Here is a 23,030-nt window from a genome sequence, read left to right as displayed (position 1 = left end):
GCTATAACCACTAAACCTCCCATAGTACCTTACCAAGGTGCAAAACAATGCTGTGAAGCATATCTAAGGAACAACGATACCAATGGAATAAAGCAATACATATTTTGCATCTCAAACTTTTTTCTTAGTTTCAAAAACAGAATTGCGGGGTGAGGGTCATGATTGTGAATATGGTTTGCAAAGCTGTTTAAAAAAAATCAAATTTAATTTCCAACATACGTTCCTCATTAGTTTCTTCAAAAGGAAAAGATTTTTAGAGTCCCTTTGTGGCCACACCTCACCAAGGCCTCATAGACAGAGATACTGTCTAGGAGCCAAGCCTCATAAGAGGCTTTACCGTTACTTACCGGGTATCTGGAACAAGATCCATGAAACTCCGAAAAGATGTTCACTTGTGTATAAACGGTTTGTTACAATTTTCGAGACACACACATACGTTGTACTCAGGGGCGGGTCGAGACAAAATCTCTACCCGAGCGGGACCTATTTTTGGGGCCCCTGACCTCCTCCCCAATTAAAAAAAAACTTTTGTTTCAATCGCTTCATTTTGATCCTATCAAAGGAACAGCGATATATTATGTCATAACACAATCATGTCGAATTTTTTTTCCCTAATTTCTTTGCCCTTTCACTTCCATTAGACACCCTTCTAGAGCACACCCAGTCCACCGAGCTGCCCCTGGTTGAACTAATAGGAAAGTTTGGTGAGTCGGGAGACTATCCAGTAATTGGGGGCGCTAAAGTGCATGGGTTTTCTCGTGTGAGCACATTTTTCTTTCTCCTCGTGTGACAGGTACGAACGAGGCCCACGTGCAGGATCCCTATTTAAATGGTTAGCAAATCGTAGGTTTTAATTCATTCATTGGTTTTTTTTAATATTTATTCAATATTTTTTTTCGAAATACTGTACTGTATTGGCGATTCGATTCTGCGTTTTTAATAAAAGTAATACAAGTCTGGAAAAAAGAAGCATGTGTGTGAAAAGATTCTGGATAAAAATCTTTCTCACATCAGAAGACACCTTCAATTCCTGTAATACTCCTCACAGGAGTAGGAACTTTGGTCTCGTTAGTATAAAAATTGGGTGACCAAGGGTGATTCTCTCCTCCATTATTTTTATTTTTTACTGCACAACAAAAGAAAAAGAACGGCGTCTCCCCCCCACCCCCCCAATATCTCCTGCTGAGGTAAACGAAAATAGCTAGAGAGAGAGCGTGTATTTTTATCTGGCCAAAATCGGTATGTACTGTACGTAAATAGGTCCACTGGCCATCGATTTTTTTCTTATTCACATTTCTTTTCGAAAAATAACCGTAATATTATATACACACAAACCTACAATTTTTTTCACATCTCGGTCATTTTTCATGTATATTTCTAGTTATTGTTTTAAATATCTTAACAGTATCTTAAACATATTTTTCTAGTAGAGTATATTTAACGTGCTTCGGTTGCCCTAAAACCGCCCATGATGGGCCCCCTGGCCAAGTGGTTTTGCTGAGGCCCTGCCTAGTAAATTCTAAAAAATTTTAACTAGATCTCATTTTCGTGAAGCCCCTCTACTTTTAAGGATCCCATGCGTTAAAGGACTTCGGCTTTAATCTCAACAATAACGCGCAATTCTTGAAGTTTGGGCCAGGGTTGGCAGGTTTTTGACACATGGCAGTTTTAAACCGCGGTTTAAACTGTCACGTCAAAAACATCAAATATTGCTTTTCGATATAAAAATTCCCATTGGAAATGCACACGTTAATTGCATGTAATGTTTAAAGTGACTATGTTATACAAAGAATAAATATTTAATGAGATTCTAAAATAATTGTCTACTCTCTACAAAATTATTCTGCACTATATATATATTTTTTTCTTATAAAATATACAATTTGAATAAAGCATAGCATAAACACGAAAGGGAAAACTATGGAATGATTTGACATTCTCTGATTCAAAATTATTCTTGACCTTCCAAAATTTCTTCAACTGCTTATATATGTGTGCATTGATATAAACCATCTGCTGTACTCGTTTTACAGCAGATAAGAGTTTAAAAAAAGTTTATTACATTATATATGTATGGTGATTTCTGTTATTAAATTATCTAGATAACCACTGATATTTAAAACGATACTCTTGTTGTGCATAACATTGAAATATATTTAGCGATCAAAATACTAAACTGTAGGACTAAAATGTCATTTAATTTGGCAATGCTAGCTTGTATATGTCAAACTTGGTTTATTCTTACTTTTGCACTATGATATGGTACATTTACTAGCATTTATAATGCAATGGTTTTCCAATTGAAGCTGTATTCAAACATGCAAAATGCTTTGCTTTGCAATGCTTTGGGTATCAAGTCTTGTCAGCTCTGCTTTGGTTGAAAATACTCTTTAAAGCTCTGTGAATTTATACACCCTGATCTAAGAAATTTTTAGGTGAAAATAAATTAGTTTAATTAGTGCATTAACAGATGCTGCATGAGAATTTTTATATGGAATAAAATTTTGGGCAGATCAGAAAATTTAAAATATCAAAATATATATTTTCCTTCAGTAATTATAATTCTGAATATAAAACCCTTTAATCCAAATAAAAGTAAGTGTTTTGTTATTTAACATATCTATCAAGTTAACAAAAACTATTTGACATCATTGACAGTAAGATTTTGATAGTTTTAATACCGAGTTAGTTTCTGGGATCAAAAACCTAACCCTGGTACCCTATTATACATATTTTGAATAAGCAGCTCTATTCCACTTAGCAAATTGAACACAGGTAATGAGTAGCTTAGATAAATAAACCATAAAATTATATTTTGTATGTTCTACACTCTTATGTTGAAAAATTCAAATTGCAAATTATAATTAATATTTTGTTTTAATTATTGTAATAAATTAATGTTAAAAATAAAACGTAATATGCTAAAAAGTAAGTTATTCATCATGTTGTAGACCTATTGTGTTCAAAACATTATCAAAAGGCATTCATTTAGGCTTTTGATGGTTTTCGACAGTTTTTGACGGTTTAAACCAGTTTTTGACAGTTTAAACCAGTTTTTGACGCTTGTCATGTCAAAAACCCAACCCTGGTTTGGGCTGAACATCCCTGAGGTTAAAAAAATATCTAAAGTAAAAAGTAGCAACCCGCACGTTTGTGCATACAGGGTCTAAAAGGATTATGCATAATCGCCGGTAAAAGTGATAAATCTTGCGAAATTTATCAAACTTACCGAGACGATTGGTGATTATGCATTACCGATATACTTTACCGATTCAACGCATTTACCGTAACATTTCTCTCTCTTATATTTCATCAGCTTCAAGAAACCTCATTTCAAATATACATAAATACATATCCGAAATTTATCTTATTCGAAATGGATTTGCCGCTGCCTCCGTCTTTATTTTAGATATGTGAGATACTACTTTATTTCTATATTTCCGTGGAAGTCCCAATTAACCTACCCTATTCTGCTGCTTATACTCCGTGGATTTAAAAAAAATTACGTTGAAATAAAAACAAAACGTCGGAAATGAATTTCTTAGTGTGGATCAAAGCTGCATGAAGAGTTTTAACTTTGAAGCGGCTTTAGTGTGGATAAACCACTGCACATCTTATTTACAACGTTTTTTTCTGAGAGAGGTTTCATTAGTTATAATTACGTTAAAAACTTATTTACAAAAACATATTTTTTAAATATTTATAGATGGGTAGATGCCAGTACCAAAATTGACATTTTCTGTACAAAACCGTGTTAAACAACCCCCCTCCTCTTTGAGAGCGATTTTATATTGATAAATGAAATTTTCTCATGTGGGTTATATACCGCTGCAGACTACATGGTGCCTTGTTTTCCTCACATTAGCGAAGTTTGCATCTGCGGATTATAAGCAGCAAAATTCGATAGGTTTTGTTTAATTCTTATTCAAGATTAATGTTGAGGACTGGGGAAAACAAAGAAATGACTTACCTTCAAAACGACTTTCTTTAAGATGATTAAAAGTCTTACAACTTATAGAAAACTAATATAACAAAAATTAGAATCGAAAATTTTACTAAGATCACCAGGTTTTCATTTCGATCGAATTGAGCTTTCTGGCCTTTGAAAGTCGGTTGGCATATCTTGTCGAGCAATCTCGACATTGATTTGTGATTACGACCTTCCTGATCCTTCATTGGTTGAACAACCACTCCAAAGCAGGGCTATCCCCCCATCCCCGACTCAAGATTTTGAAGTGCCCCTTAGGTAAAGGGTCATTCAAGTATTACGTCAGCATCGATGGGGGAGGAGGTTCCCGATTTGCTGACTTTTGATGACAAGGGAAGAGGGGGGGGATTTGGATGATGCTTATGTCATCAACCACCCTTTATGAAAATATGAAATATTTTTAATGGCATCTTACTCGGTACGTCAAAAACAAAAAAACCTTTGGATATATTGTGGGCACCTGAACTAACATTCTCCCTAATGATTCCCCTGCAAAAAAGAAAATAATAATAATAATAATTCACGTCAGGTTTCACTACACGTACACGCACATTCCCGCATGTACCGATTCGTTGGGGGGGGGGGGTGCATGTGTGGTGTAGCAGCAGTAGTAGGTAGGGCCTCCAAAAAATGGCTCGGGGATCCATGATGTTCTTAAGTCAGCCACCTCGTTGGGCAATTTGCCTGTTGTGGCGTTGTATTTGTATTCGTATAAATTCCTTACAGAGCCTCTTCAGCGAACTCTAAATGTTTCCCGGATCCTTCAAGTGCTCAGGAAATGTGTCCGGGCTGCTTAAGTGCTCTGGAACTGTGCAACGCATCACTCAAGTGATCCGTAATTATGCCACGGACATGGCCCCCACATCCTTAAGCAGAGCCCCTAGGCTGGGATCTTTCACGGGTCCCTTTATGATAAATTTATAGCGTGAAAAACAAAAAAATGATGAAAATCATCCCGGGCCCCAGGGCTGGAGCTTTGTCAGCTCACCCCTTGTGGGGGCCATGGCCACGGATAACTTAAATAATCTGGCAATGTTCCGCGGGTAACTTGAGTGATGTAGAACCGCACTGGGGCAGTGGCGTCGGAGCCGGGGGTGCTGTGGGTGCTCAAGCACCCACGGTAATTTGTGGCATGGATCCGAGCACCCCCAGAATTAATCCAGAAATTAAAATTTTCGATATAAAACTAAAGACGAGCACCCACAGGTTCGAAAGATTTCCGACGCCCCTGCACTGGGGTATTGTACCACATATCACTCAAGGGATCTCTAAATGTGCCACGGATCGTTTAAGTGTTCTGGAACTGTGTCGCGGGTTACTTCAGTGATCTGAAAATGTGCCATGGGCCACTTGAATGCTCTGGAATTGTGCCACGGGTTATTTAAGCGATCTGTAAATGTGCCGCTTAGTTAATTTTCACAAAATTGGGTTGGGCGGGCAAGCCACATCAGATAACCTTCAGGTCCACATTTGGTCCGGGGTACAGGGTTTACCATATGTGGCTTAAAGTGTGGGTCGCAATGAATTTCTTAAATTTTGAGTTCTTACCCTTCAAAAAGCATTGAAATGAACAGAAATCGATTATAATAACATATAAAGGTATTTTCTTTTGAAATTATAATTTTTTTAAATGTTTTTTACATTAAAAAATATTTTTTTCATCTGGGGGGCACACGAGCCCCCTTGGCCCCCTGCTGCGTACGTTTCTGATCCCAACAATATGCGTTAGAAGGTAGGGGGCAGTGCTGATGAAATTTTGCTGACAAGGGGGAGGGGGTCAGAGTTTTGCTGACTTTTGCTGGGGGGGGGGGGAGTCAAAAATGGCTAAAAATTTGGTAACGTAATACCTGAACGGCCCCTAAGGGCGGGCGGGAGTGCCGTTAAAAAGAATGGGCACACCCAGGCACGGCTCGGGGGTCCAAGAGAAGAAGCCTCGCAAAAATTAGATCTGGTTGAAACTTTCGATAATTTGCCTAATAGGGCCTCAGAAAAATCCCTTGGCCTGGGGGCCCGTCAAAGATCCCTGCGCAGGCAGTGTTGGAGGATGTGTGGGGACTCTTATACACTTATATTATGTCAGGGGTTCTCAAACTTTTTCTACCCGCGGCACCTCTTTTCCTAATCAACGCTTATCCGCGGCTCCCCAGAGCAGTCTCTTCAGAAAAGCTTTGCAGGGTGCCGCGGCACACAGTTCGAGTACCCCTGCATTATGTATTTGTATCACTTTCTGCTTTCAATGTAAGCTTCCCCAATATTCTAAAACCACTTTACTCAAATGACCCACAACGTTACTGTGTGGTGATGGTTGTCAATTTAAATTATCGGGGAACTTGAAATGCGAATTCAACTAAATCATCAACAATCCAATCATTGATTAAAAACTGTAAAATACATACGATAGAACTATTCGATTTCAGAATACGCATTAGCATGGTTTAAAAGAATTGATGATCAAAACCATCATTGAGATTGATGATTAAACCCATTTTCCACCACTTAATCGGTTTATAATAGAATTTAAGTTTTATGTGAATATTATGAGGGAGGACTCAGGGCATCTGTCCTAGAGACATTTTGAATTCATTACCTTCAAAAAACATTTTAAATTAACAGAAATTGAAAAATATAGCACATAAAGGAATTTTATACAAATACAACGCCACAACAGGCAAATTGCCCAACGAGGTGGCTGATTTAAGAACATCATGGATCCCCGAGCCACTTTTTTTACCCTACCTACTACTGCTACACCACACATGCACCCCGCCCACACCCCACACCCCCGCGGAACCTCCAACGAATCGGTACATGCGGGAATGTGCGTGTACGTGTAGTGAAACCTGACGTGAAGTTTTTTGTTTCTCTGTAATGCTTGTTATGTGTAGTGCTGCCATCTGCCACCAGTTTTTCTAACTATGAGTGAAGTGTTATGATTGAATGATTTTTCGTTGTAGGACTGTTGCTCTCTGTGGCGAGACTTTTTAACGGGGAGATCGGCTTGCATTTGCGCCTTGAAGTTGGGAACCACAGAAAACCAACTTCAGCCGACCACCACTGTGGGGTTCGAACCCGGATCCTCGCATCGCGAGTCCGTCACTATAACCACTCGACCACCACACACTTCTTTCAATATTTTAATTTATTCAAAAAAACAATTTAAAGTTTTGATTGTCTTGGGCAGGGCCGTCTTTAGAGCATCATGGGCCCCAGGGCCAAGCGATTTTTCTGAGATCCGACCCGGCAAATTCTCGAAAATTTTAACTGGTTCTCATTTTTGTGAGACCCGCGTTCTCTTGAGGCCCCCGGGCCGTGCCCAGGTGGGCCCACGCATTAAGATGGTACTGGTCTTGGGGCAGACACGGGACTCCTATACCCTTCCTGCATAGGTTTGTTACATTTTACTGTAGTAAAAATCTTACCACTAATACAAAAAGTAGGTTGAAGAACGGGTCATCGCTAAAATCAAATAGATTCGAAAAAAACGGGACATCCTACTTAAAAAGGGGGAACCTATGATCAGGCAAAAATATATGCAAATATTATGGCCTGTACAGAGAAATGGCTCGCATACTTTGAGCAACACCAATCATTTCTGACTTCCGGCGACCCTGCCTCAAATTCTGCGCAGATGAAATTTGTAACTATCTCCTCATTATTTTCGTCTCACTGAACACATCTAACCTACCCTCTGACTCGAAAATTAATAAGATAATTCCCATTCATAAAACGGTCACTGTCCCACCCTCTTAATTTTAGACCTATCGCAATCACCTCCTCTTGCTGCAAGCTCTTTGAACACATAATTGCCAAGGAAATACGTACCCACCTCCCGACTCGATTAACTCTTTCTTTCCTAACCAACATGGATTTAGATCATCGTTATCTGTATCTACCCAGTTAACACTTTTCATACATGACTTAACAGACAACATTGACAAAAACCTTCAATCAGATATCATTTTCCCAGATTTTTCTAAAGCATTTGTTAGGGTGCCCCATAATAAACTTTACTAAAACTTTCAAACCTTGGTCTAAATGTTCTACTGCTTAAATGGGTGGAGGCCTTCCTCATTAATCGTAGCCAGTTTGTCTCATACAAGGGCCAGAACTCTCCATTTCTTCATGTCAAGTCTAGCACATCCTCGTTTAACTTTTCTTTTCAAAATCCTCCATAGGTTTTTTAATATCGACACTTCCAACATTCTAATTAAACCCTCACATTTCACTGTTAGACTCAACCATTCCCAAAAATTACAGCCCATCTTTGCTTCGTCAGATTGTCTTAGCTGCTTCTCTCTGTCTCTCTCCCACTGGAACAACCTACTACCAAAAATTGTAGATTGTACTACGATTTCCGAATTTTCCTCTACTATCAATCGTCATTTTCGTCATACATAACTTCTGCATCCTCTTGTATAGGCCTCGGCTTAACAATATTAAATAAATAAATAATACTTGAATGACCCCTTATATGAAAGAAATTATTCTAGACTAGATGAAAATTTACATTTAACGAGAAAAATAAATTATTTGAAAATAAAATAAAATTCACTTCAATGAAATCAATGAATTAATTAATAAAAATTTGAATTGAAACAAATGGCTTAAGAAATAATTAAATCCGTACTTAATATAAGAAATGTGATTTCAGAATTAATGGAATTTATATATCGAATAATTTTGAAATAATTTTTCCAATTCAATGAAAATTCACATTTAATGAAAGAAATGATTTCAAAGTGTTTTTTAATAATTTAGGGCCGCCCACATATTACTCGGCGCTCGTTCGCCCATCCGTTTTGGCACCATTTACACATCATCATCATCATTAGGCCATGGAGAATCTGAATACAGTCGACTCTCGTTATAACGACCCCATGTTATAGCGACCATTCCATTACTTTGACCGGTTGGATAAGTTCCAAATGTTTTCATAGAACGACTATCATATATGTTTTATTTTCAATATAACGACCGTGTTGGATGGGACGAAGGGGTCATTATATCTAGGTCGACTGTATTATCTTACTAGAGTGATAGCGTGCTTTCTTGGGGTCCCCTTGAAAACGTTATGCTCAGAAAAAGGAGGAGTTTGTTCCCCATCCTCCTCCTATCATTTTTTCAGTGTGCGTATATACACACTGTGAAAAAAATATAAAGGCTGAAATTGGATCGGAATTGGCCCAGTGACTGTTTTCTAAAAACGGAAGAAAACTGAACACAAACATATTTTGGAAGCGAGTCTCACTTGCAGATTATTTTAAACAAGAAACAAAAAATTTCTAAAAAATATGCAAAATAAGTGTAAATATTTTTTGGGGGTCCCCGTTCGGCTAGGAGCCCTGACATTGCCCCGTTTGCCCCAACCTAGTTAAGGTCCTATATTTTACAATTTTAAATACAGCAACATAACTTGGGGGGCTGAGCCTGTTTGAGCCCCTCCCAATAAATTTTACGAGAACTGAGCTCCCATCCGTCAATAATTATTGAATATATAATGGAATGCACCACTCCCTCTCCTGCATCTCTGTCCCGTATGTACGGGACAAATGGCAGCTTTCAGCCCCCCCCCCCAATGTTTTCTTTATTTCGGCCTAAGGTGGCCCTCAGCTGGACAGAGCCGTCTTAACACATGGGCTTAAGAGACGAGGTAGCCTCACAAAAATGAGATCTGAGTGAAATTGGACCGGGAGCCCATGATGCTCTTAAGAGGGGGGCCCCTGTTCGTAGAAACTTTTAATCTGGCCCGCCATGGCTGGAGAGCCCTGGACAAAGTTATGTTCGTTTTTCTGGTTAACGTATGAAAGGAAACATGTAGCCAAGACCGGACTTGGTCATTTATCGGCTCGGTGCGAGAACAGTTTTGGTGGCCTAATACTTATATGTATGCCGCTTCGCTCCGCCCACGAGATATGATAGACATCAGGATTAACTGATTTTTGCTGTATACATTCAATAGATAATCAATTGACTGACATTGAGGGCTCTCTACGACTCAAAATTCGGGTCCGAAAATAACCTTTCCGAGGAGATTACAGAGTGCAGGATCGTCTTAATGCATAAGCCAGTAAATTGGGAGCATCATATTAACGAAACATGCAGAACTCAATAATGTCTAATATATGTAAAAATATTTTGAATTGGGATGTCTGGCACTTTAAGAACGGTATTCACCGACATGTGGTTTAAACTGTATTCACAATTTTTTGATAAAAGATCGATACGGATATATATATAATAATATATTGGTTACATTCAGGTTTTTAATCAATCTATGTTTATCTCTTACCTAAAAATTGTGAGTTTAAACCATGTCGGTGAACACGGCCTAAGTCTGATAAGGATGAGACGTGTGCCCAGAGAATCTATTTTCCCAAGGGCTCGGGGTGCTCTTGAGACCATGCCCTCCACATGCTAACAGGGCTCTGGGGCCTTAAGTATGGGTCTTATGTTTTTCCAGAAAATTTAAAACTATAAATTTTCTTGAAAATTAATATCAGGAGCCAGCTATAAATCTTAATCTGGGGTCCTGTCAAAAATCAAGGCCCTATTCAATGATGTGGAGCCACCGCGCGTATTCACTATCATGGGCCTATGCGTCTGTTAATAAATCGACATTTTTTTTTCACACAACCTCAAGTTCTGGGTTTTTAAAGCAGATATACGCAATCAATGTGTAATATAATTCGGTTTGACGGCCCTTAAAATTTTACGGTCCTGTGCGATCGCACCTGCCCAAGTCCGGCCCTGTATGTGGCTACTAGAATTGGGAAGAAATCAAATAAATGAATAAATAAAAATTTACCTTGATCGAGCATTTCCATAATAAAATGAATTATCTGCAAGCACTTGACGATCACAACTAAACGGCACAAATCCATCATAGTATTCTCAAAATTCCACATATTGTAGGCTATAAACAGCGAGATCTGTTATTCAACACTAGCGGTCATCTTCGACAATGCACAATGGTGGGCTCCTCATAACTTCCAAAACCCGCCAAAACTCGTAGACAAAAAATTGATACGTATTTCGAAGATTTTTCATTTCAGTTAGCAGATGGCGCTATAAAAACAGTATATATATATATATATGTATATATGTATATATGATGAGATTTACACACTTTAGGAAAGTAGATGGCGCTAAATTATATTATTAAAATCAATCGATTTAAATTTTTCTTTACTTTTGAAAAATAGATGGCAGAGGAAAAATAAAATCATTGACAATCTAACAAGAACATCAGATGGCGCTCTGTTAAGGATAACTGTACTTAATACCTCCAGGACGAAAGAGAATAGATATCGTTGTAAGTTGATATCCAATGATTATTCTCTCACCGTTATACCGCAAATGCTGAACATTAGATGGCGCTCCGTTATCAGATCAAAAATTATGATTCCCCCCATCATAATAAATGAATGGCAGTAAGTATTTTGTATACTGATATTTCGCAAACTAGAGCCACTAGAGGGCGAGCCTGTTTGATTCACTGAACAACTTACTATCAAATAAGATCTTCTTTTTTAACTAATAGAACACAATCAGTCAAAATTCACAATAGCCTTAGCACCCCATTGGAAATAGTGAAAGGCGTCCCTCAGGGATCTGTATTGGGACCATTATTATTTTTAATATTCATAAATGATTTATGTAATTTAAACATAAATGGCAATATCATAACTTTCGCCGATGACACAGTATTACTTTACTCATCTGATGATTTTGAATCTCTTACTAACCTAATCAATACTGATTTAATTAAAATCCGAAAGTGGTTTGTTGCTAACGACCTTCAGATAAATACATCAAAAACTAAGTTTATAAATTTCTCTTCCCAATCTAACACTCACTTTCACCCTAATTTAATTTTCCATAATTGCAATTGTACTATTAATTCTGATTGTAATTGTTCATGTCTCGAACAAGTTACTACAATTAAATACCTTGGAGTATATATTGATCACAATCTTAAATGGAAGAGTCATATCAAGTACTTACAAAAAAGACTACGACTAGCAATTTATAAATTTTACTATCTCAAATCCTACTTGAATCAGTCGTTTTTATTAACCCTTTATTATTCCTTGTTTCACTCACTCCTACTATATGGTCTAACTGTCTGGGGGTTCTGACTACCTTTCAACCCTTTACCCTATAATCAGCCTCCATAAGAGAATAATTAGAATCATCACAAATAACTTTACTACACCATCAATACAACTTCATCAACATCTTGGAATACTTACATTACGTCAATTATATTTCTATAAATCTATTCTCCTCCTATTCAAAGGTCAATTCTCCTTGCCTTTAAATACATCTCGATCTTCAAATCGATTAAATAATATGTATTCACTTCCGCTGCCTCATAAAACACTGTTGAAGAAACATTTTACTTACCTTATCCCAAAATTCTACAATACATTACCACCAGAAATCACTCACAATACTAATTTATCATCCTTTAAAAAGTGTGTCAAGCAATACATATTCTCACTAGATGGTATAGAAAATTTGTTTTAATGTTTTTTTTCACTTGCTCATATAATCCTTAAATAACGTAACAGTTTAATTTAACTACATGCTGCATCTAGTCGTTTTTGCTTTCATTCCAACATCTAAAAAAATTATATTTTTAGTTGCAGCATGTAGAACTGTTTTTAAATTGCACTCCTCTGTTGCCATTAATTTTTATTTTAATTTGAATAATTTTGATTTTTTTTTTTTTAGTTGACCATACTAATCTGTTTTCCATACTAATCTTTACTAGCATTTACCAGAATGGGTCATTTTTTTGATTGACTCCTTGGTAAATTTTTTCTTTTTGTACTGTTATATGATAACAATAAATTTGATTTATATATAATAAAAAAAAAAAATAGAATTGTACTCGCTCACTGGCTTACGCAAGGAGGGTTTCCGTGGGGTCACTCCCGCCCTCACTCTTTGAGAGAGCTTGGTACTTTTTGTAGTAAATAATGACCACCCCACCTACAGAAAATATTGGGTACGCCACTGAACTCTGGGTACTTTTAATTGAACATTAATACTATTCTCAGAGGTGGATCAAGGTCGCGCAGAAGAAAATATTGGGCCCCTTATATAAATTGGAATAAAAGTGTAAAGTTTGGGTTTTTCTTGGCCCTTCAGAAGTTGGGACAACCGGTGCACCCGCCGTTAAATCCGCCTCTGACTGTTCTGGGGGAGGGGGAGAGATCTGTCGAATAAAAATGTATATTTCACTCTAATCAGCTACCTCAGTGCAGGGCCATCTTAAGACCATCTTGGGCCCCCCGTGGGCCAAAGAATTTTTCTGAGGCCCATCAGTCAAATGCACGTGCTTACTGTCCAAAATTTCAACCAGGTGTCGTTTTTGTGAGGCGCCCGGGCCGTGCGTTAAGACGGAACTGCCTCAGTGACCCCCAAACTCTTCACCCCGGTGAGCAAATAAGGGTGCCGCGACGAAATCGAAACACTCGTCTATTTTGTGAGTTCAGATAAATTATTTGCGAAATCAGATTCATTATTATTTTTTATTTAATCAATCTCACCTCACTGTAACCATTAAATGGGATTTTTATTAACCTGAAAACCGCGGAATAATGTTGATACACAAAGGGCACCGTGGACCTAAATAATCTCGGAGCCACTGAACTATCTCGTAATAACACCGGAAATTATTTATTTTTTATCAACCATTCCAACAACTGTAAAAAACCAATTACAGTTACACGTACAAAAAACAAAACAAGTAAAGACATTAAAAAAAGAAATGAATAAAAATATACAATAAAAAATACTCAGTTGAATATAAAATTATCGAAATTTATTATGTAAACGAATAAAAATAGACAATACGACCAACATGTAACCAAAAAAAAAAAAAAAAAAAATACGACGTATAAGACTACCGGATCTTTCACCCCGGGCACCAAACTAGGGAGTGTTGTACATCAAGCGGGAACGCCAGCTAACTAATTGCCGTTACAACGACTTCTTACAACAGCGACGAAAAATTGTCGTTGTAACGGACTTTGAACGTTGTACGTTCATTGGAACACCGACTGTTTCGGCCAAAATCAGCCACACTAGGCCTTTCAACCAGTGTGGGACAGTCGCAAATTAACCCCATCCCAAATGGGGAAAGAACAGCATAAACTAATAGGCAACGCTCTTTTCCCTCATTTATCCCGTTCTTTTACCCTTTTTCTCTGTTTTTGAATTCAAATATCTCGGCAAATATTGCACTTAGAAACATGTAAACTTTTTATTGGTCTCAGGAGAGACAGGGCAACAACTTTTTAATTGGAAATTAAGGGCAAAGGGACCGTACAAAAATTTAGATTTTGTAACTTTTTTTTTATAAATAATTTTTTTCCCGTTCAAAACGGCCGTACGTTTTCCCTGTGTTTTAGATGATGGGCGACATAATTTGAAAAAAAAATTTCTAATTGAAAGTTGTCTTTACAGAACCAAAGGTTCAGGAAATATCCATTGGACAATGATAAGAGTGGATACCCTGTATAATATCAACATTACTTTATTATTCTTAATAAATCAATTATTTCTTGCTCGTGCCCTCCCCCAACGATCAAAAATGTATTTTATTAATGCAAAAAATATTTTTTTAATTGAAATTTCGGAAGAAAATATCTTTATATGTTATTATAATCAATTTCTGTTAATTTTAATGTTATTTGAAGGCTATGAACTCAAAATTTATATTTAATAAATTCATTGTGGCCCACACCCTCTAAGTCATATAATGATAAATTGCATAAAGGCCCTTGGGGCCCGTGGACCAAATATGGCCTTCGGGGTTATCTGATGCGGCCTGCCCTCCTCAAACTTAATTTTGTAAAAATTAACTAAGCGACACATTTACAGATCGCTTAAGTGTCCGGTGGTAAAATTCCAGAACATTTAAGCGGCCCGTGGCATATTTTCAGATCACTTAAATGACCCGGGACACAGTTCCAGAACACTTAAGCGATCCGTGACCCAATTAGAGATTCCTTGAGTGACATTTAACGTAGTTTTACAGCACTTAAGTGGCCCCCAGTGCGGTTCCACATCACTCAAGTTACCCGCGGCACATTCTCAGATCATTTAAGTGATCCGCTGCATATAACTACGGATTACTTGAGTGATGCGTGGCACAGTTCCAGAGCACTTAAGCAGCCCGGACACATTTACAGATCACTTGGATCCGCGAAACATTTAGAGATCACTAAAGTGGATTTGTAGGGAACTTATCAATAAGGGGGAATGTTACTTCAAGTGCCCACAAACCAGGGTTGGTAAAAAAACCGGTTTTTTTGAAAAAAACCAAAAAACCGGGTTTTTTTGGTTTAAACCAGGTTTTTTTGGTTTAAACCGGTTTTTTGTTTAAAATAGTATCAACATTAAAAACAATGAAATTTCTGAAAAATCATTCCCACTTCCAATAATTAACTAAAATAAAATGTTTATTAATGTAATTAACACTATTCCCATGCTAATTAATCAATAAATATTTATTACATTTTAACAAAAACCAACTTTTGCAATTTAATTATTTTTTGCTTAACTCAATGGATTACTGTGTGTTTGAAAATTCTTTTAATGTTATTATTAATCATATAATATATACAGGTTTTTCTCCAGTTACTTTCAGTATGCTTAATTAGGAAGCTATTTCGCAAAAAGTAATAAAAATTAGGTGAATATAATGTATTTAATGAAGCATAAATAATGCAGATTAATTAGCAATGATTTACGATATACGGGGTGATTATAACTAAGGTTCTGATTTCAAAACACTGTAAAAAAAGAACGATTGTCAGAATGACTTGAAAATTGACATGAATATTCCTGAAAAAATTCAATTTTATTTGGTAAAGGGGAAAAAATACTTAAAAATGTAAAATTAATGACATCATCCAACGTGTGGGAAATTTGCTCGCAGAATGGAAACGATAGCCAGTCATGGCAAAATGATACCTTAATTATAGCATTCACGATTTCATAATTCATGGAAACATCACAAAAAATGAAGTAATTGAACAAATAACTACAACTTACTTAAAAAATGTTAAATATGTTGTCCACCGCGTGTTCTGGCTATGAGGTTGAAAGCACAAAAATTCTTGTTCGACAACAGAATCGGAGTATGCCATGGTCATAATGTGGATGTGCTTGCAATTCAGCTTTATTAAACCAAACGCGCGCCCTTTCCCCATCCCGTTAATATTCCTGAGGAACTTCTAACATATAGGGAATGTGCTGGAGATTGCAATTCACCAAAGTTTGCAATCTGACCACTGTTTATAACATTTTCAGGTACCCCCACAGCCAGAAGTTGCAAGGGTTAAGGTGCATCCTGTCAAAATGGGTCTTCAGCAGCTGCTTTGCTGGTATTGCAATGTGCATCTTGATAGAAGTTCTATCCACACACTGATGCTGTGGAAGTGCTGAAATGATGTGGTTGCACAAAATAGATTATACTGCTGGCCAAGTACAGCATCATCTACTTGCTACTTTTTCTTTTGCGAAAGAAACTTCCATTGCTTCAGGAGTATCCATGCAAATTTTCAAATCATTCTGATCAGTACTTATTGTATAGTTTTGGAATCAAAACTTAAATCATAATCACCTTGTATATAGCTGATTATTTTTCATAAATCTGTTATTACTATACAGTAGAACCTTGATTAACTGGGCTTAACAGCGTGTGTGTGAAAGTATAAAAAAAACTAAACTATTGAATATATATATATATATATATATATTCTGCCCACTTTTACGAGCCTTTTTGAAAAAAACCACTTATAAAATCTTATGTCATTTGAAGATATACCATCAGAATGTACCCCAAGGATATAAAATGTGGTAAAAATGAAACCTTTTGCTAATAATGAACCAATATGATATTTTTCAAGGGAAAAAAATGATATTTAGGCAACTTTTATTTGATTTTTTGAAAAAAAACCAAAGTGTTTTTTTTAAAAAAAACCACTTGGTTAAAACCAAGGTTTAAACCAACGTGGTTTAAACCAAACAACCCTGCCACAAACTATCGAAAGGTTTTTCTCGTTTTTGGGGCGCCGAGTAAGATGCCATTAAGAATATTTCATATTTTCATAAAGGGTGGTTGATGACGTAAGCATCATCCAAACCTCCCCTCCCCCTTGTCATCAAATCGGAAACCCCTTCCCCCCCCCCATCAATGCTGACGTAATACTTGAATGGCCCCTTAATAAAATAGAAAGTACAGGAATGCTGAAAAAAATATTTGCTCAAATATTTAAATGCGTGAAACCAAAAAAATAAGAGATTCAAGATTGATGACAATTTGAAATTAATGAATAATTCCAAAACGAATGAAAATTTAGATTTAAAGAAAAATTATCCAGCAATTAAAAAAAATAAAGGAGGGAAAAATGTGAATCCAGAATAGATGAAAGTTTCTGATGAAAATTCAGGGTTGATAAAAATTAATGAAAACTCAGGATTGATAAAAATTAATGAAAACTCAGGATTGATAAAAATTAATGAAAACTCAGGATTGATAAAAATTAATGAAAACTCAGGATTGATAAAAATTAATGAAAACTCAGGATTGATAAAAATTAATGAAAACTCAGGATTGATAAAAATTAATGAAAACTCAGGATTGATAAAAATTAATGAAAACTCAGGATTGATAAAAATTAATGAAAACTCAGGATTGATAAAAATTAATGAAAACTCAGGATTGATAAAAATTAATGAAAACTCAGGATTGATAAAAATAAACGCGAAAATTCAGGACTAATGACAATTCACAATTTTAAAACAATCACAGAATTAATAAAAATTCTAATCAATGAAATTTGAGAATTAATGAAAAATAATTCTTGAACTAATGAAAAATAATTCTTGAACTAATGAAAAATAATTCTTGAACTAATGAAAAATAATTCTTGAACTAATGAAAAATAATTCTTGAACTAATGAAAAATAATTCTTGAACTAATGAAAAATAATTATTGAACTAATGAAAAATAACCCCATAATGAATGAAACCAATCCCGTAATGAATGAAAACAATCCCATAATGAATGAAAATAATTCCATACTGCAGTGATAGGCAAAAAAACTTTTAGGAGTGAGCCAATAAAGAAATTATTTTAGTGGGCCGGACATTGTGATTCATAATAAAAAAATTTATGCTTAGAAGTGAAGTGGCGGGATACGTAGTATTCCTTGAAGACTGCCACGGTTTTTTTCATTGCAAATGAGACACAATAGTCTGTCTAAAAGCTGTGAGAAAGTACATTCATCTTTGGAAACACACAGTACTCCGCCAACTTTGAGTTTTTTAGTAGACATTTCGAGGCTAAAATTTAAAACAAATAAAAGTGTATTTTGGTAAATTTATGCATATTTATTAGGGCGTGTTCCATTTTTTGCATATGTAGAAAAGTCAATTTCTATTTAAATTCTCACATCTATATATGTATTTCGCATATACAAAAAATTCAACACTCCCTTTGAAGGATTTTTTTAAAACACTAAAATTGAAAATTTCTATACTATTATTTTAAAATTTTCGGCGGGATTTAGAACCTCCAAGCGAGCCGAAGTTTGCTCTTCACTGCCATAATGAATGAAAAATAATTCCAAATGGATGGAAAATAAGCTAAATATATAAACTTGCTGCTGTGGTGGTCGAGTGGTTATAGTGACGGACTCGCGATGCGAGGATCCGGGTTCGAGCCCCACACTGGTGGTCGGCGGAAGTTGGTTTTCTGTGGCTCCCAACTTCAAGGCGCAAATGCGAGCCGATCTCCCCGTTAAAAAGTCTCGCCCAGAGAGCAACAGTCCTACAACGATAAATCATTCAATCATAACACTTCACTCATAGTTAGAAAAACTGGTGGCAGATGGCAGCACTACACATAACAAGCATTACAGAGAAACAAAAGAACTTCACGTCAGGTTTCACTACACGCACACGCACATTCCGCATGCACCGATTCGTTGGGGGTTCCGCAACGGGCGGGCGGGTGCATGTGTGGTGTAGTAGGTAGGGCCTCCAAAAAATGGCTCTGGGATCCATGATGCTCTTAAGTCAGCCACCTCGTTGGGCAATTTGCCTGTTGTGGCGTTGTATTTGTAAATACGGAATTTGCTCAAGCTATTCGTACAAAGAAGGGGCCATGAACCCCATAAGAGCAGAGCTGACTGGGCTGCAGCCAGGGATGAATTTATTACTTTTTTCACACTACGAATGAATTGAATATGGGTTCGTGAAAAGTCAGGGCTGGGGGTTCGCCAAAGATTTCAATCTAGGGGCCCAACTGCAAAATGTGAATTCCATGGAAGCCCCCTCCCCGTGATCATTTTTAAATCACGCCCCGTATTCGAATAAAGCTCAATGTACTTGGCGAAAGAAAAAATCCACATCTATTCTTTAGAAAGAAACTCATTGGTGCCTCGGCTACCGGCATAAGCGGAGATAGACTTGAAGGTCTGGGAAGGGAGTTCACGATGATGATGATGCCAAATACAGGGTGCACTGGTAACAGGGCGTGTGGTATTTTATTGGTGAGCAGTTCATTCTAGAGGCATACTTCCAATTAGAAAAATATTCGAATAACGTGTATAGTACTCAGATATGTCATTCACGTTGCAAAGGGTTGTATAGTTATTGAAATTAAAAAAAATCTTTTTATACAGTGCTTGTGTGCTCCAAAACCCAGCTAGAAAGTTGTTGCCCTGTCTCTCCTGATACCAAGAAAAAAATTCCATGTCTCTAAGTGCAATATTCGCTGAGATATTGGACTTCTAAAAAATGGAGGAAAGTTGGGAAAAAACAGCTCTAAAATTGTGGGAAAACCGTTTCACCTGCATTAAATGCAGTTTTTTTCCCAACTTACCTCCGTTTTTCGAATTCCAATATCTCTGCGAATATTGGACTTAGAAACGTGATTTTTTTTTGTTCGTATCACGAAGACGATGCAACAGCTTTGTAACTGGATTCTTGAGCACAGGGTGTGTGTGTCCGTATAAAAAATTAACATTTTTATTTTAATAACTATACAACCCAATGAAACGTGAATAACACATCCGAGTACTACACATTATTTGTATACTTCTTCTAACTGGAAGTATGCCTCTTGGATTAACTGTTCACCAGTAAAATACCATACGTCCTATTACCTATGCACCCTGTATATATTAGGTTAGGGGTCATTCAAGTATTACGTCAGCATCGAGGGGGGGGGGGTTCGGATTTGCTGACTTTTGATGACAAGGGGGGGAGGGGGGTTTGAAGGTTGCTTACTTAAATATTCTAAGCTGCTGACGAAATTTTGCTGACGGGGGGGGGGGGTCAAAAATGGCTGAAAATCTGCTTACGTAATACTTGAATGGCCCCTTACCCACACACTTTTTTGATGTTGGGGGGGGGGTCATGTCACTCGTATCTCCGCCCATGGGTGCTAGCCCATGTAAGCACCTAATCAAAATTGTACGAAGAATCGGAGCATAGGGGCCCGAGCCCCCCGAACACGATCAAAAATGAAAATGAATTTAGAAAGAATTAAAACATTGACAACAAGTAATTTTATGCCTAATTTTATGTAACTTTATATCCTGTTTCAAGCGATTTCGATTAATTCAAAATGCTTTTTGAATGTTCAAAACTCCAAATATCTCTGGGAGAGTCCACTCACAACTTTTAATGCACCAATGTGGCCCTCAGAACCGTTGTTACATCAGGGGTTCCCGGGTTAAGTGATATTACGGACATCATTCCTGGCTGGAAGTTGCTGCCTACCAATTTACATACTCTTGAAATCATAGTACCACATCTCGTTATCATGTGTCTTCTCTCACGGATGAGCCCCCCTCCGATAAGTAGGTCCCCCATACACCTCAGTACAGAATTCTCACTTTCTGCCCTTTGACCACTCGTTAAAAATTACGGGGAGGGATGACTGTGCTATTTTACTAGTGAGGGCGAACGGGGCACATACATAGGGCCCAAAATTTATGAATTCTTGAATGATGTTTATAAAACTGAACTGTGTGAAGGGTTTTGAAATATTAAAACAGGGCCGCTGCTAGAGCGTGTCCGCCATGCAATTCACCGCTAGGAAAATTCATCGCTATGAAAATTCACCGCTATGAAAATTCACCGCCGGAAAATTCACCGCCGGAAAATTCATCGTCGGAAAATTCACCGCTAGGAAAATTCAGTTTCAACAGTTCGATGCGAGTCAGTTAGCGAGGGAGTGAGCGATTGAGTTACTGAGTCAGTGAGAGAGGAGTGACCGAGTGAGTATGTGAGTGAGTGACCTAGTCAGTATGTGAGTGAGTGACCTAGTGAGTATGTGAATGAGTGACCTAGTGAGTATGTGAGTAAGTGATCTAGTGAGTATGTGAGTGAGTAAGTGATCTAGTGAGTATGTGAGTGAGTAAGTGATCTAGTGAGTATGTGAGTGAGTAAGTGATCTAGTGAGTATGTGAGTGAGTGACCAGTGATTAAGTGATTGAGTGAGTTACCTAGTGAGTAAGTGAGTGAGTGAATTAGTTAGTTTTAACCTAGTAATGTCACAAATGATTAAAAAATCCGATTGTTCTATATTATATTGTCTACATTACAATATCAACCTAATGGCATATTTATAGCTTCAGCGGTTTCCGCTCGGCGTGATTCCAACGTATGACCCCCTTCATTATTGAACCCCCCCTTATGACCCCCTTAAGAGTCGAATATGTAAAAACCTTTCTTAGTCAGTCTTCACGTCGCGAAACAGAACTATTCACAAAATTTTATATTTATAGCTTCAGCGGTTTTGGCTAGGCGATAATGAATGAGTCAGGACATGTTATTTTATATATAGTATATACATAGATGTAGATACGCATTAAGACACGGGATTTCTGAAAGTTCATCACCCATGGGGATCATGAGGTTTAATGTGGTATAGGGGGTATCATCGCTGAGTAAATCTGAGATTGCAGAATCCACACCAGTGAAGTCGCTGGTAACAGCTAGTTCATCATAAAAAAATAATCCATTGCTTACTGATGATCAACAATGTTTCTTATAATATCAAAGTGATAACACGAGATGATTTTAAGCATTTTATGGAGTTAATTCATCGCGTATCCACTTACTTTATTATCTTTTAATTCTCTGTTATTATTCCTTTTAACGTTTCATTAGAGGATTGAGTAAAATATAGAGTTAATGGAATCATTGAATATATTCTTTTGTGAACGGCAATTTGTAATTTCTTCCGTATCATAAATTTCTTCTAATAAAGTCATTATTAAAACTTCCCGCCATATCATTTAGGATCACTCACTGGGTCACTCACTCACTTACTCACTGGGTCACTCACTCACTCACTCACTTACTCACTGGGTCACTCACTCACTCACTTACTCACTGGGTCACTCACTCACTGGGTCACTCACTTACTCCCTCACTAGATCATTCACTTACTCACTAGATCACTCATCCACTCAGTAGCTCACTCACTCCCTCGCTCATGGACTCCGTAGCGCGCTCACTCAATCACTCACTCGCTCAATCCCTCGTTCACTGACTCAATAACTCATAGCTCACTCCCTCGCTTTTTGACCCGCATTGAACTGTTTTCTAGCTGCGAATTTTCCGGCGGTGAATTTTCCTGGCGGTGAATTGTTGGTCGGTGAATTGCATGGCGGTGAATTTTTCGGTGGTGAATTTTCCTAGCGGTGAATTGCATGGCGGTGAATTTTCCGGCGGTGAATTTTTCTAGCAGTGAATTGCATGGCGGTGAATTTTCCGGCGGTGAATTTTCCGACGGTGAATTTTCCTAGCGGTGAATTGCATGGCGGTGAATTGTTGTCGGTGAATTTTCCGTAAACCCTACTAGAGGAGGGCGAGGGTCTGGTGCCCCGTACGCTGGGCCAAGGGCTGAATTCTCCCCTTGTCCTTAGCGAGGTTTTTCTTTTTATGCCCGCTGTCAGTCCTTAATTAAGGAAAGGAGAAAAAATTCCGTATTTTTTCCGCTCG

At 37.4% G+C, this 23,030-nt stretch overlaps 1 protein-coding gene across 1 annotated transcript in view; it reads right to left on the bottom strand.

The window, feature by feature from the left end:
* The window catches only part of LOC149084773 (guanine nucleotide exchange factor for Rab-3A-like), a 199,237-nt gene extending 188,301 nt beyond the window's left edge, over positions 1 to 10,936 (bottom strand). The window contains exon 1 of the mRNA XM_089232509.1: positions 10,794 to 10,936. The gene's annotated coding sequence lies outside the window, so the exon portion shown is untranslated. The remainder of the gene's footprint in view (positions 1 to 10,793) is intronic.
* Positions 10,937 to 23,030: the final 12,094 nt, after the last annotated feature.

Source organism: Pholcus phalangioides, unplaced genomic scaffold (genome assembly GCF_987345545.1).
Source record: "Pholcus phalangioides strain wild (caught in Gottingen) unplaced genomic scaffold, Ppha-v1.0 ptg000007l_1, whole genome shotgun sequence".
In the NCBI taxonomy this organism is placed as follows: Eukaryota; Metazoa; Arthropoda; class Arachnida; order Araneae; family Pholcidae; genus Pholcus; species Pholcus phalangioides.
Note: the sequence above shows the minus strand (reverse complement) of the source record. Positions and strands in the feature narration are given on the sequence as shown.